This window comes from Taeniopygia guttata, chromosome 3 (genome assembly GCF_048771995.1).
Source record: "Taeniopygia guttata chromosome 3, bTaeGut7.mat, whole genome shotgun sequence".
NCBI lineage: Eukaryota > Metazoa > Chordata > Aves > Passeriformes > Estrildidae > Taeniopygia > Taeniopygia guttata.
In genome coordinates this window covers 114,106,703-114,119,574 of record NC_133027.1, presented here as the reverse complement: position 1 = coordinate 114,119,574, position 12,872 = coordinate 114,106,703, and the positions used below count along the sequence as shown (strand labels likewise).

Genomic DNA, 12,872 nt, shown 5'->3' with positions numbered 1-12,872 from the left:
CCAAAGCCCTGGAGGGAGCTGTGGGCAGTTCCTGGCATTGCTTGTGCTTCTGAAGGTAACCAAAGAGGAAAGTCCATGGGAAGCAATGTAAAAAAACCTGATGCCTCAATGCCAGGGGAAAAAAGTCACCATGGCTCCTGCTGGTGTCTCCTCACCACCCCATTTCATCCCCCTTCTCACTCTTCATTGAAGTAGGCACCAGGAGTTTGGAGATTAGCTTCTGTCTCTAACAGAGGCTCACCTCTTTGGGAAAAAAAATTAATTTTAATGGAAGGTAATTAACCTACATTGCATTCTCTGATATCTATTAAATACAGCATTGCTTGTCAGCCACTCCTTTTATCACTTAAAGTGCATTTTGTATCCATGGAAAGCAATTAATGTTCAATGGGAAAAATTTGCCCTTACAAGGGCATCTTTCCACTTTCCTCCATTGCAGCAGTGATCTTTTTCATTCTGTACATTCCATCACCAGTCCTTCTCACACAGATGTGCATCACCCAGAGATGTTGATTTCTACCTGGCTATTCCTGTGCCCTTATAGTCCTTCCTTACAGCCTGACTCTGCTCCTTCTGTCTCTTCTCTGGCTTCAGGTGGAAACCCTTCCTCGTGTTTTCTGTCACATTTTTGTACTGGTTTAGGCTGCAGTTGGGAACTCAGCCCATTGCAGGGAGGATCCTGGCACCAGGATATTTTCTGATCTGTAAAGAGCTGGTTGAAGCAACATTTTCTATAGGAACAGTGCTCAGGGTAAATCAGGCTTACAGCTCTCTGCTGCTTTCAGGTCTACTTGACTAAGGATTTTGCTTCAATATCGACAAAATTACCTTTGGGCTCACCTAAACCAGCTGAGGCAGAGTGCCATGTCAGCAGCTTGTGCCTGACCCTTGAGGCTCTTCTTATGCCTCCCCTGGGACCCCAAGGAGCAGGGGTACAAGCAGCCACAGTGGCCAGTGCTGGGTTTTTGGAACTGCTTGCCTAGCTGGCTTTTCATCTGCTCCCTTTGCACCACAAACAACAAGAAGAAGAACCTGATCTGAAACCACATGTGACAATAAGGATCTCTTCAATTTATATTTCTGAAGTCAAAATAGATGTGTTTTACTTTTAAGCCATCTCCCCAACAGCACTGATATAAAGGTTTAATCACTGTTATTTAGAATAATACAAAGCTAAAGTGAGTTAGGATGCCAGTAAGCTAGAGGAGGAAACAGCTTTCTAGGCAAGCTGAGTGGCACAAGCAGTGGGAGAACATCTTCATGGCAGCTCTTAATATGAAAATGGTCAAGGATTACTTCACAGTCTTGCAATAGCAGATGGCTGGAGCCATTTAATCAGGCATCTTTTCTATTCCTAAAGCCTATAATTATCTGTTATAAGGACAACATCAAATCGTCACGTTAGATTTTCATTTCCCCTCCCCAAATTGAAGAGGGGCATGGCTACCAAATTTTGGAAGGCTTTGCTGTCATGAAGAGACCTGCAACTGCCCAACCTGGGGATACCTGAGTATTTAATACCTGAGCATTCTTGTTCTGGCTAGGATTACCCTGGGCTGTGCAGTGCATGCTCAAGAACAACCACTCCTGTGCCATGGAGTTACTAGAAATCTGGAAGGAGGTAAAAGGAAAGCCAGCTTGCTCAGATGCTTATCACAGCAGCATGGTGCTACTTGAGATTTAATCTACCAGAATAAAGAAAAACACCACGAAATTTAAGCCACGCTCAGAACTTGTTCCCTTTCAAAGCAGAAAAAGCAAAGCTGAATCCCAATGATCCTCTGGCACAAAAGATTCCCTGTCCTGGTGAAGGCCAAGCTGGTTTAACCATTACATTGACCTGATCAAAATCTGATTAAAGGTGAAAACATTGGCATTGCCAAACATAAGGCCAAAATCCTACGAGTACTTAATGTATTCTGAATACTGCTACTGGAGAATATTTTATAAATTAATTTTCTTCTAAAAATACTTTCCCCCTACTAAACCCTGATTTTTATTTTAAAATTTTTAAAACTCCCATACAACCAGAAACTATTTGCTATGTTTTGGGAAGTGCACGAAGCTTTGTTTAGAAACAATTTCAACTTTTTAATACACATAGTGTATTTTACTATTTCTTCATTGTGCATACCGCTGATACACCCAAAAAAAGGCACTATTTCTGACCAAAAAAATCCTCTAAAGGTAGTTTTTCAGTTTTTTTATTCTTCTCTTTGGAATGAGTGGGCTTCAAGTTGTAATTTCTAATACAGCATTTTAAACAACTTGTGAAGGACTCATCTATAAGCACCAATATTGTCAGGCTTCAACTCACACAAGTAATTTAACATTTGCACTGGGCAAAGCAGTTTACCTCCTGCTGACTGCAAATTACTGATAATATTGACTGTTTCTTTTGCCCCAAAATAGGGTGAGATCAGTGTGTGCAGAAACTCTCCTGGTTTTGTCAATATTACCCTTCTTTGACAACTGCAGCGGCGGGAACCTGAGACACGCTGAATGAAAAGCAAACAGGCTTATCTGTTAGTAAATAATTTCAATTAAGTGATGGAAAGGCACCCGGAAATAAAATGTTTATTGCTGAAATAAGATGTTTATTGCTGAAACTCCTTGCCCTGTGTTTCTCGCTGTATTTTCCCCAGTGGACAATGAGAAGTTGGGATGGGGTGGGATCCCTGCACACCCCAGCACAGCCTTTGTGCACCATGGTTGTTGTCACACTGACACCTAATGGCAAACACGAAGGAGAGGATTACAGCTGACACCCCAGGGCTGTGCTCTCACCCTGTGTGCCAGAAATTACAGAAAACAAGGGAGCTTAGGGAATGGACTTCACCTGGCTGTGTGCTCAGGGACAGGCATGGCACTGAAAGGTGCTGAAAGGATGGGCAGCCTGCCCCAGAGAGGTCACCCGGTCCCCAGAGGAAAGCACAACCATGCAGGGCTGAAATGAGGAGGTCAGAGTCACCCAGATTCTGCTGGTGGTTGTAAAGGTGTAATTGCATCCAGTTCTTTACCTGCTGTCTCGGCTCTGTCCCAGCCAGTGGGCAGCAGAGCTCCAAACACACAGGAACAGATGGGACAGTACAGCTGGCAATAATTCATGAAAATAAGGCACTGACTAAAGCCTGTGCTTCCTTCAGGACTGGCTGAGGAATGTTTCTGGAGTGTTTTACTGTTAAAATTCTGTTTATTACAGTGATCAGTGTGGTGCTAACTCCTCCCTTCCATATCTGAGGCAATGGCAGCACAGTGAGCAGGGTGATCTGGGCTCTCACTGCAGCAGAGGGGGCCCACACTGGCTCCAAATTTGCCTTCATGAACAAAAGATTTTGCCCTTTGGTGGCTAATAGCAAAGGCCTAAGGTAAGCACTTTGTAGTTTTTTTCTTTGCATCCTATGCAGTAAAATAAATAATTAATTGTAGCCACCCTCTTGCATCTAGGTAATACAAATCTGTATTATTTAAGCAGGAATGTGATGAAACTTAGCAGTGAACTTCAAACAAGGTTTAGGACTGGGTTCCAAATCCTTCAGTCAGAGGGTGAGCTCATGTAAGGCTCCTGATGGTTCACCAGCACCTGCCAAATAATGTAAAAACACATCCTGGGATTATTCTGCAAGGTGTCAGGGATGGCCCCAGAATCTGCTCTTCATCTGGTGCACTTTAGATGTATTTGGAGGTCTCCAGGGGGGATTTTAGCAGCAAGAACTTTATCAAGAGAAAGACTAAATTCAGCAGAGGCAAATGAGCAACCATAGTAAGATTTAGCACAGGTTTCATTAACCAAAAAATATGATCTAGTTGCTGTGAAGCAATGTTAAATTTTTGAAAAAAAAAATAGAGAAGCCATGCTTAGGTTTTTTAACACAAGAGTACATCAAGGAATATTGACTTCCATGTTCTTTACAGGGAAAATTTTTAAACTATCTGTTAAGTGGTTAATTAATGGAATCTAATTTATGTGAGAATCCTACCCCAACTTTTTACTGATGTTGTGGTGTCCCTGGGCTGGGAGGGCAGGAGGCAGAAATCAAGTGGCTGTTGCAGCTTTGATTATCATAGAAATGATGGCAGTGTGACTGCAGTAGATGACTAATTAAAGTGAACACCATACATGCTTATAAGCTATCATTAATGATATCTTTCCATCGTATTAAAATATTTTGCCATTTCATAACATCAACATTGCAGAGATAACCAGCTGCCTCACAATCTGTTTTTAAGACTGAATTTATAGTTTGAAATCCAGTACAATTCAGGATTTTTAGTGCCTTGAATGCTGTGAAAAATATTATTGAATGGCAGGTATTATTCATGCATGAGTTGGGGAGCTGCAGAAGTTTCATGGCACTGAGATTTAAAGTAAAAAAAAATGTCAGTGCAGACTAACTGACAGAAAGGATATTTAGGGAAAAATACTTCAAATAGCTGAAATTAAATACAGGATGTATGTTTAGGAAAGAAAATGTAATTAATCCTGCATGTACTTACTGCCTTGTGCTCGGCACTGCAGATCACTTTTTCACCAATGGTTTTTCTACAACATCTCCCTTTGTTTCATCTTCTGGCCTGAGTGTGACACTTCAGAAAGTGCAGGGCTAAGAGCAGTGCATGCAGAGCTCACTCTCGGGCCCTGCTGAGCTCTTCTCTGTGCCTCTCACCAGCCTTGTCCTGATTAGAATATCCCATCCTGAGATGGGATTTTAGCAGGGAACTTGGCTTTGTTAGGCTGGAAGCACTCCACAAGAACCACCATCAGTTATCAAACACACTAACACCTGTGGTGGGGATTTTACAGGGGTGAACTGTCAAGCAGTCTCTTGTGTAGGAGTCTTTGGAGGAAAACAGCCTCAACCTCCGTTTTTGCCCTTGGCAATTCCACAGTATTCCCACATAAGGACCTGTGGTGTGCCTGGGGAGTGCAGTGAAAGAGGAGGAAATAAATAAATTGTCCTTCAATGTTCTTGTTTGTCTGTTTGATCTAACACCACATGTGCAAGGGTTCTCATATTTACACAACTCGTCCCTTCTGAGCACAGGGACCTTCAGCTTCCTCCTGATGCTGACTGTGCTCTGCCTGATCACTGCTTCTAAAACTCACCTGCACAGGGAATACTCACAGATAATTCTTTGGTAGGCGATTCTAAAAAACCTTAACCCTGAGAAACTACAACCTGTGGGAATCCAGGGCTTCCCTGTCTGCCCTGGCAGGTCTGGGACCCTGGCAGGGGTCAGGAACCCCCCTGGACAGAGCCCCCAGAGACACTGGCTGTGATATTTGTCCATGGAAAAGAGTTTTCAATCTTACAGGATCAATTACACACTCTGAGTGTTTGATATAAGTAATAATTAAGTGTGGCACGGGTGCAAAAGTAAAATTTTAGGATTCTAGATTAGGGGTCCAAAGGGGACAAGATGGAGGAAATTGGGTGTGTCTTGTCCTTTTTCTCCTTCTTCATGCCCTCCATGTTTCACTGTGGTGTTGGCATTTTTCTGTTGGTTCAGGCTGGGGACACACTGTCCAACGTAGGTGACAGATATTGGCACGTTATTGTAAATCCAGCACAGGTAGTTTCTGGTATTTAATGTTTGTACCATCCCACTGAGGGCAGAGCCCCACACGCTGCCCTGCAGGACAGAGCTGCGGCAGGGCAGCAGAACATGTTAGAGATAAACAGAATAAACAACCTTGAAACAGCACAGACGAATTATGGCTTCTGCTTTGGCAGTGGGGCAGAAAGACAGAGACTTTCTACAATCTCAGAATCATCCATACCTCAGATTCCAACTACAACCCAGCATTAAACTGCCACCTCGCATCAGCCCACCGTGGCACCTCCTTCCCAAGCCCTCTGCTGTCACGCAGCTGATGTGATGAATTACAGCCTGTCACATCACGTTGGAGCAAACAGGACACAACACATACCAACTGCCATGCAAATATGTGTTTGCCAACGCTTTTGGGGCGCAGAGAGGAGCGAGCTCCCCGCTGAAAGCGAGAGGCTGAGGGAGGCTCCAGGCTGTGGGACACAAACATGCCCCTGACACCCAGATCCACAGCTCCCAGCTACCTGCAGCACTTATGAAAGCACCACCTCCTGCCTGGGATTACTTTTTTGTTCTTTCAGGAAAAAAACAAAAAAAAAAAGAAAAAAAAAACCAAAAAAACCCCCAGCAGATGTTTCTGTGACGTCATGCAGCAAAATACAAATACGTAATAATTCCTCTGGCTTGTGCTCAGATTTGGAGCTTTTCTAATGACTGGGCAGATTTTGGCTGTGTATGTGTAAATATAACACCCACTTATGTACACACACACGTGCACACTATGAGATGTGTATATATATAGTACATATATATTATGTGGGTTTTAAGTGCAGTCTTTTAGACCACATGTGGGCCTTTTGAAGCTAATGGGAGATTTACCAGGGGCTTTTTCACAGAGCTGTAGGCAAGAGTGAATCCAGAACATATGAATATTATACTATAATGATATAGTGTAAATCATTTAGTTTGACCTACAGTGAATTAGAGGCTATTAAATTTCATCCAGCTATCCTACACCAAGCCAGAAAAACATGTGTTTGACTAAGCATAAATTGTATTTGGCTAAGACCGATTTCCCAGAAGGGTATTCATTCAGTCTTCATGCAGAGACTCTTTCCATGCATCAATTTCTTTGATAGTTTGTTTCAACAGTTATTTTAACTATGTGTGCTTTCTATTTAAATTTACTACAGTCTATGGACTGAAGTCAGTGATGAGAAGCCAAATTCCTACTTAAATTCCTAGCTGCAATGTCAACAGCTAGAATACTGACTTGCTTCTCTTCACTTCAGTGCCATGCCCTGGGCATCCCTCGGAGATCTTTTATGTGAACTATTCTTTATCGTGTTACATCCTCCCCCGAGGTGCAGCTCTGTGAATTCCTTTCACTTTTGAAACTTTCTTCTTGATCTGTTGCCACCAAAAATATGTTGTTTACTTGGTAATTAGTGTCATCCATTCACTGTTGCCTGTGTGCATCAACTTGGCTGAGGGTTATAGGGATAAGATGGAATTACACTGAAGAGATCTGAGATGAGTGACCTCACATGTCTTGCAATATCCTACTTCTTAGTAGAATAAAATTGTATCAGGTACAGACAACTCCTTTCAATTTTCAGAATTTGGAAATACTGGATTTTTTTTTCCTTGGTTGCTTTTTTATAAACCAGTCATAGTATGTGGCTTTAGGTACAAAAAATAGAAGTCCCTAAAACTGGCAAAACCAGTTAATCTATGACTTCTGCTAAGATTTTTTCATAATCCATAGGGCATAATTTTACTGCTGGCAGACACTACAAATTATGAGGATCATTAAAATATGAAGGAGAAGGTGTATGAAGGAGAAGGTGTCTTCATTTTGGGAATATAGTTGTGGTTTTAAAATCAGTTCTGTAGTGGGCAAGAATATGTCACTATAAAGAAGGGGAAAAATGGAAGGCCATGATAATTCTAAAGCTTGACACAAAACTATAAATCTCTTTCAAGTGAAGATACACAGATCTTTGTGGAGACCTCTGCAGCTAAGCAAACCAACTAGCCTTTGATGTACTCATAATTATTAGGGGCTGAGGATTATGTCTTTAGGCAAAGCTGTCTGCAGTGGGAAGGAATAGATCAAAACTGACATCATGACACAAGCAAGAGGAGAGGTGAGATGCGGTGGAGCCACAAATAGTTTGGCATTACTGTAGTCTTCAAGTAAAACAAATGACTCCACTTCTTGAAAAGAACACGAGGAGGGGGGCAGAAAGTGCCTGTAACCCTCAAGAGAGTAAAACCCTCAGTACCAGCTGGAATTTAGAAACAGGATGCAGTGCCATGAGCGCTGGCTGCTGCTCCCTCCTCGTTAGGCCACTCTGCCCTTTGCTCCTTCCAAGCCAGGTCTTTGCAGGTGGCAGCAGTCCTGGTCACACCACGCCCACCATGAGATTGCTGCTTGCTAAAACCCCTTCCAAAGGCCACTGGAGGTGGCAGAAACCCTTTCATTGTGTTCAGTGTGTCAAGTGCTGTGCGTGGCTTGGTGTGTTCAAGAGAGTGTACATAAGATCACAGTTAAATAATTTCAAATTGCTATGGATCTTCAAAGACACTCATCTTGGGTGGCATAAATTAAAAAGGTGTTTCTGGAAACTGATTTCTTGCCATAGGTGAACTGCCAATCATACTTAGAAAGCATTTTTCATTAAAAATATTCTTCTGTCTCTCTGGGGAAAAAAAAATCACATTATTAGAAAAATAAAAATGAAGGGTTTGATTCCAGAGGTTTTGATTGACTTAAACTGAAAATAGAAATAAATAAATAGGAGATCTAACACTCACACTGAGGGGGGCAGGCTCCAAAAACTGTAGCATGAATAGGTATCCCCCACAATTCACTTGTGTCTGGGACAATACCTTTGAAGCATGCCATAAACATATTATACAGTGAAATAAAAGTCATTAAATAAAGGCCAAGATTCTCAGTTAACTTGAAACTTGATAGATGACAAGAGAAAGCTGCACATGCCAAGGAAGAGCAGGAAATGAGGAAGGCTTTGCCATCAGAGTCAGAGAGGGTATGTGAGGGTGAGGAAGAATATTGCTTGAGAGATAAAAGGAGTTATTATGGATCAGAGGAGAAGGAAATGTTACCAACTAGGCTAGTGCAAGGCCAGAGAAGGTTACAAACACAGGGGACAATTCTAAACATGGCCTTGAAATGCAAGCAGGCTCCCCAGGACTGTCAGGAAGAGGGGAAGATCTGAGTAAATGATAAGTGATTTGGAGGTAGCAGACTGCAATGCAAGACCAGACTGGTATCTCAGACAAAACACTGTAGGATGTGTCATTATTAATTATCACAAAGAACATGTAAGCCATTCAATATAACACACTACCACAGAACTAAGATAAAATTAATTAATTCTCCACTTAGGGTTAAAACTGGTGATGTTCCTTGCCAGTGAGGTGAAACATTTAGGGTCCCTACATTTTAAATGTCATTTTACAAACACTGTGGGAAATTAGACTTCAGTCTCTGTGAGAACTGATAAGATTCCCTATCTCGCAAACAGTATGGAATAGTTCCAGAAATATTTTAAAATTCTATTTTAAATGGAAAAACCTCAAGCGCTTCCATGAGACATTAGTGAACCACCAAAATGTTAGTCAGACCCATCTAGCATTTCAGAACAATGCATTTATCTGAACATCAGTGTTTTTGTTAAGATACCTCTGTTAGAAATGTTGCCTAAACATTAGTTGCTAATATTCTGAAATTCTAAGTAGAAATACAAGGTTTTCCAATTTGCCTTTCAACTATGCAGCAGTTATCTGTCTTGTCACGACACGAATCCCTTTTGGGTGAAAGCTGTTGGTTTGAAGGTTAAAATCACCTTGCTGGGCCCTAATGTAATTTGTTGGAAGTTGGCCTTGGGAAACTTTCTGACACAGCCTACATGTGCTCTTGGTTGGATATTCATTGAGCAATGATGTCTGAAGGGCTGAGCTCCTCACTCCATGATCATTATTAGCTATGGCATTCCTGAACAGGCTCTGCCATGTCGCTTCTCTGCTTTGACATCAGCAGCCCACACTGCACAGCTGCAAACTCACTCACTCTCCCAGCACACAAAATGCTGTTCCAGGAGAGTACATGCCAGCTTACACTCATAAACTGAATTTATTAGTAACCTACATATATGCCAATATTGAATAAATTATTTATCCTCTCTTTTAATCAAGTGAAATGAGGTGCACAGCATACATTTTAGGCTAAATGAGAGCTCCCTGACCTCATTAAGGAACTTGTGGATCTACCACGGAAATAATTCAACAGAAAATCCTTGGAAAAAGAAACCACAGGATCCACGGCCAGTGGTGTGCTGGTCAAATAAGGGTGGGGAAAGAGGAGATAGCTAATGCAATTTCTGAGATGTACAATCTTCTCATCCCTCCAGATGCATTTTCACAGGCTGTCAAACATAAAATCTTATGAGAACGCTGATCCTCAGAAGATTTTAATCAGATGGACAAAATACATGATTCTGCCAAAACCAGAGTTCATCTGACACTCAGTCTTGCTCAGCAATATTCCCACCAAGATACTGGGTTCTGCAGGTCTACTGGTGCTTTCACCAGATGCACACAGACCTCCTCAGCTCCTAAGCTTTGGAGGTGGCTTCCTCAAAACAGTGTCCAGCAAACTGCAATCATGTGCTGATGAACTGAGAAAAGCCAAAATTCAGAAAACCTTAAAATAATCAACCTATTTTTTGTTTTATCTTGACACAAATATTGGTGTGATATATGTGAGGAATCAACCCATATAGAACTCTGGATGATGTATATAAATTTTAATTATATTGTCTTCTACATTATTTGTAGGAGCTTGAAACTTTTCCTGGAAGTCTGAGTTTGAAATATATTATGCTTGAAGCGAGTCCTGTACACAGAAATATCTTGACAAATTAAATATATCTGGGGCAAGATGGAGCACTCTCAAAGGCTTGGGAATCAGCCAGAAGCACTGACTCATTCAAACAGTGCTGAGCTGAGGTTTGGGGATGGGCTAGCTCAGGAAATTTCATCAGATATTGACATATGACAGTAGTTCACTTTATAAATATACATACATACATACATATATATATATATATATAATTTATTTTATATATATATATATATATATATATATTTTTTTTTTTTTTTTTTGTAAAAGTCTGCAGTGGGTGTTCAAGAAGTCTGGGGAGAAGTGTGAGCACTGTGAACTGAGTGGCTGCCAGCTCCAGAGAGCAGGGACCAGCTGAAGAGGACTGGATTTGGGAAGAGGTCAGGGGACACAGACTTGTTTGAAACTGCATTTTAAAACTTCTGGCTCTGGCATGATTCTTTTCTCCCCCTCTCAAAGTATTAGAAAAATACAGCAATTTACGTATAAAGCACTCATCATCTTTTGTTTTCGTTGGGTCCACAAAGTTCATACCTCATGTCAACTTTTTTTTTGCCAACAACAGTTTCTGAAATAAAAACATAATTAGAAGGGCCATTGGAATAAAGTATAACAAAACAAAACCTGTGGCTGAGATTTCACATGTTTAAGGTGAGATTGAAACAAACTCATGGGAGATTCCTGTTTATTTTCATACAAAATGGATTGGATGCAAATTCATTACTGTTTAGAGAATGAATCTCAGTGACAGTTTGTCCCTGGGGGCATTGAAAAGTACTTTAAATCATCCTGATAGTTAATTATTCAGCAAAAGTCTTTATCATATAAAATGACTTTAATAATTTATGCTAATGGGGCATTGCAGAGGTAACTGTAGGACTGGTCTGGAGGAGGGGAAGACTGTGTGCCTGCACATTTGCTGCTGAATGTAGTTACAACTGCTTTCTTGACATGCAAGGAAGGCATCTGTGGTCACCCTGTTCTTTTCCCCACCCCTCTCCCTGCATGTGCATCTACAATGCTACAAAAGGCTCTCACTGAAATTATAAATAGCCCAACTTCAGAAATCAGCTAATCACAGTCGTTTGCAAGGAATTAAATGAAGATACAGATTAGAGTTTAAATGTTCTGCATTGGGTGTCAAAGAATAGATCATGACCAGTTGTAAGTCCTGGGTATATTTGAAGTCCTTCAGTTATATTTGGTGCAGCACATAAGTACCTAAGAAGTAAATTAAGAGAAAGCAAAGGAGATGTAACTGCACACTTTAAGTGCCCATTAAGAGATGACCTAACAGGTGTCATTTTTTTTTAACTCTAGGGGTGAAAGGGCTTGCCCAAAAGCCCAGTTAAGGTGGAAAAATAGCTTTAAGTGATTTGAGCATGAAAATTAAAGACTCTGAAGAGAAGAGCTCAGGAGAAGGACTGCTTGATTCCTACTCTGCTGGACAGGGAAGGAGGTGCTACTGAATTGCAGTAGCCTTGAAAGTCATGGATTTATGTAATCTATAGAAATAGGCACATAAATGCATATATGGCCTCTGCATTTCTAGGTTCTGGAATGGCATTCACTTGTATGCTCTGGGCAAACAGGGAGATGTACAGTTCTAAAAGAATCCCATGTTACCCAAGATCTCAAAGGTTTTGTGACTCTGACTCACAAAAAAACCTTCTGAGCTTTAATCCTATTCTACTTCTTGGCATGGGATAAGGACAAAAGCTCAGTGCTTTCCTCTAATGATGCAGTAGAATAAGCAAAAACAGAACTGTGCAAATTTTATACAAACATTTTTAGGCTCTGTGGGTTTTCTTCCCTTTGTCTCCAGTGGAGACCAGCTCCCCAGACAGAGACACTTTCTGCTTGGCTCATGCTATAAGGCACGAAATCAGAATGGTCTCATGTGCTTGCATACATCTCTTCATGTCAATTCAGAAGAAACACAAGGAGAAAGTGAGTGAGTTGTGAGTTCCCCTTCATGAAAAGTCATCTCTGTTTTAGCTGTTAATCTCACACTGCGACTTTAGCATCGATATTCCTTATGGAATGGCAAGAACCCCACTGCATACAAAGCTGCTGCTTTAAAGCCAGGATGTGAAGCTGTGTTCACATCAGTAAATGTTCCATTCGAGTGCTGCCAAAGTATCAGTGCTGGATGTGGCTCCAGTGTGCACCAGCAAATATTTAGAGGTGAGTCAAATTGCCATGCCTGGCCTTAAATGTTGATATGAACAAAGATTTTCAGATTCAGTCCCTTACCTCTTGCACTCAGTTCAGTTTGTACAGCCTGAACTTTTCTTTACAGCCACAGTATAAATCTTCACAGCTATCCTCACAAGGGTACTGAAAGGCAAAGCTGTGTGATTTTTATAAGCCTCCTTCTTTAGTTAGA

At 41.3% G+C, this 12,872-nt stretch overlaps 1 protein-coding gene across 11 annotated transcripts in view; it reads right to left on the bottom strand.

The window, feature by feature from the left end:
* The window catches only part of WDPCP (WD repeat containing planar cell polarity effector), a 144,827-nt gene that overhangs the window by 27,207 nt on the left and 104,748 nt on the right, over window positions 1-12,872 (bottom strand). The gene's annotated exons all lie outside the window — the stretch shown is intronic.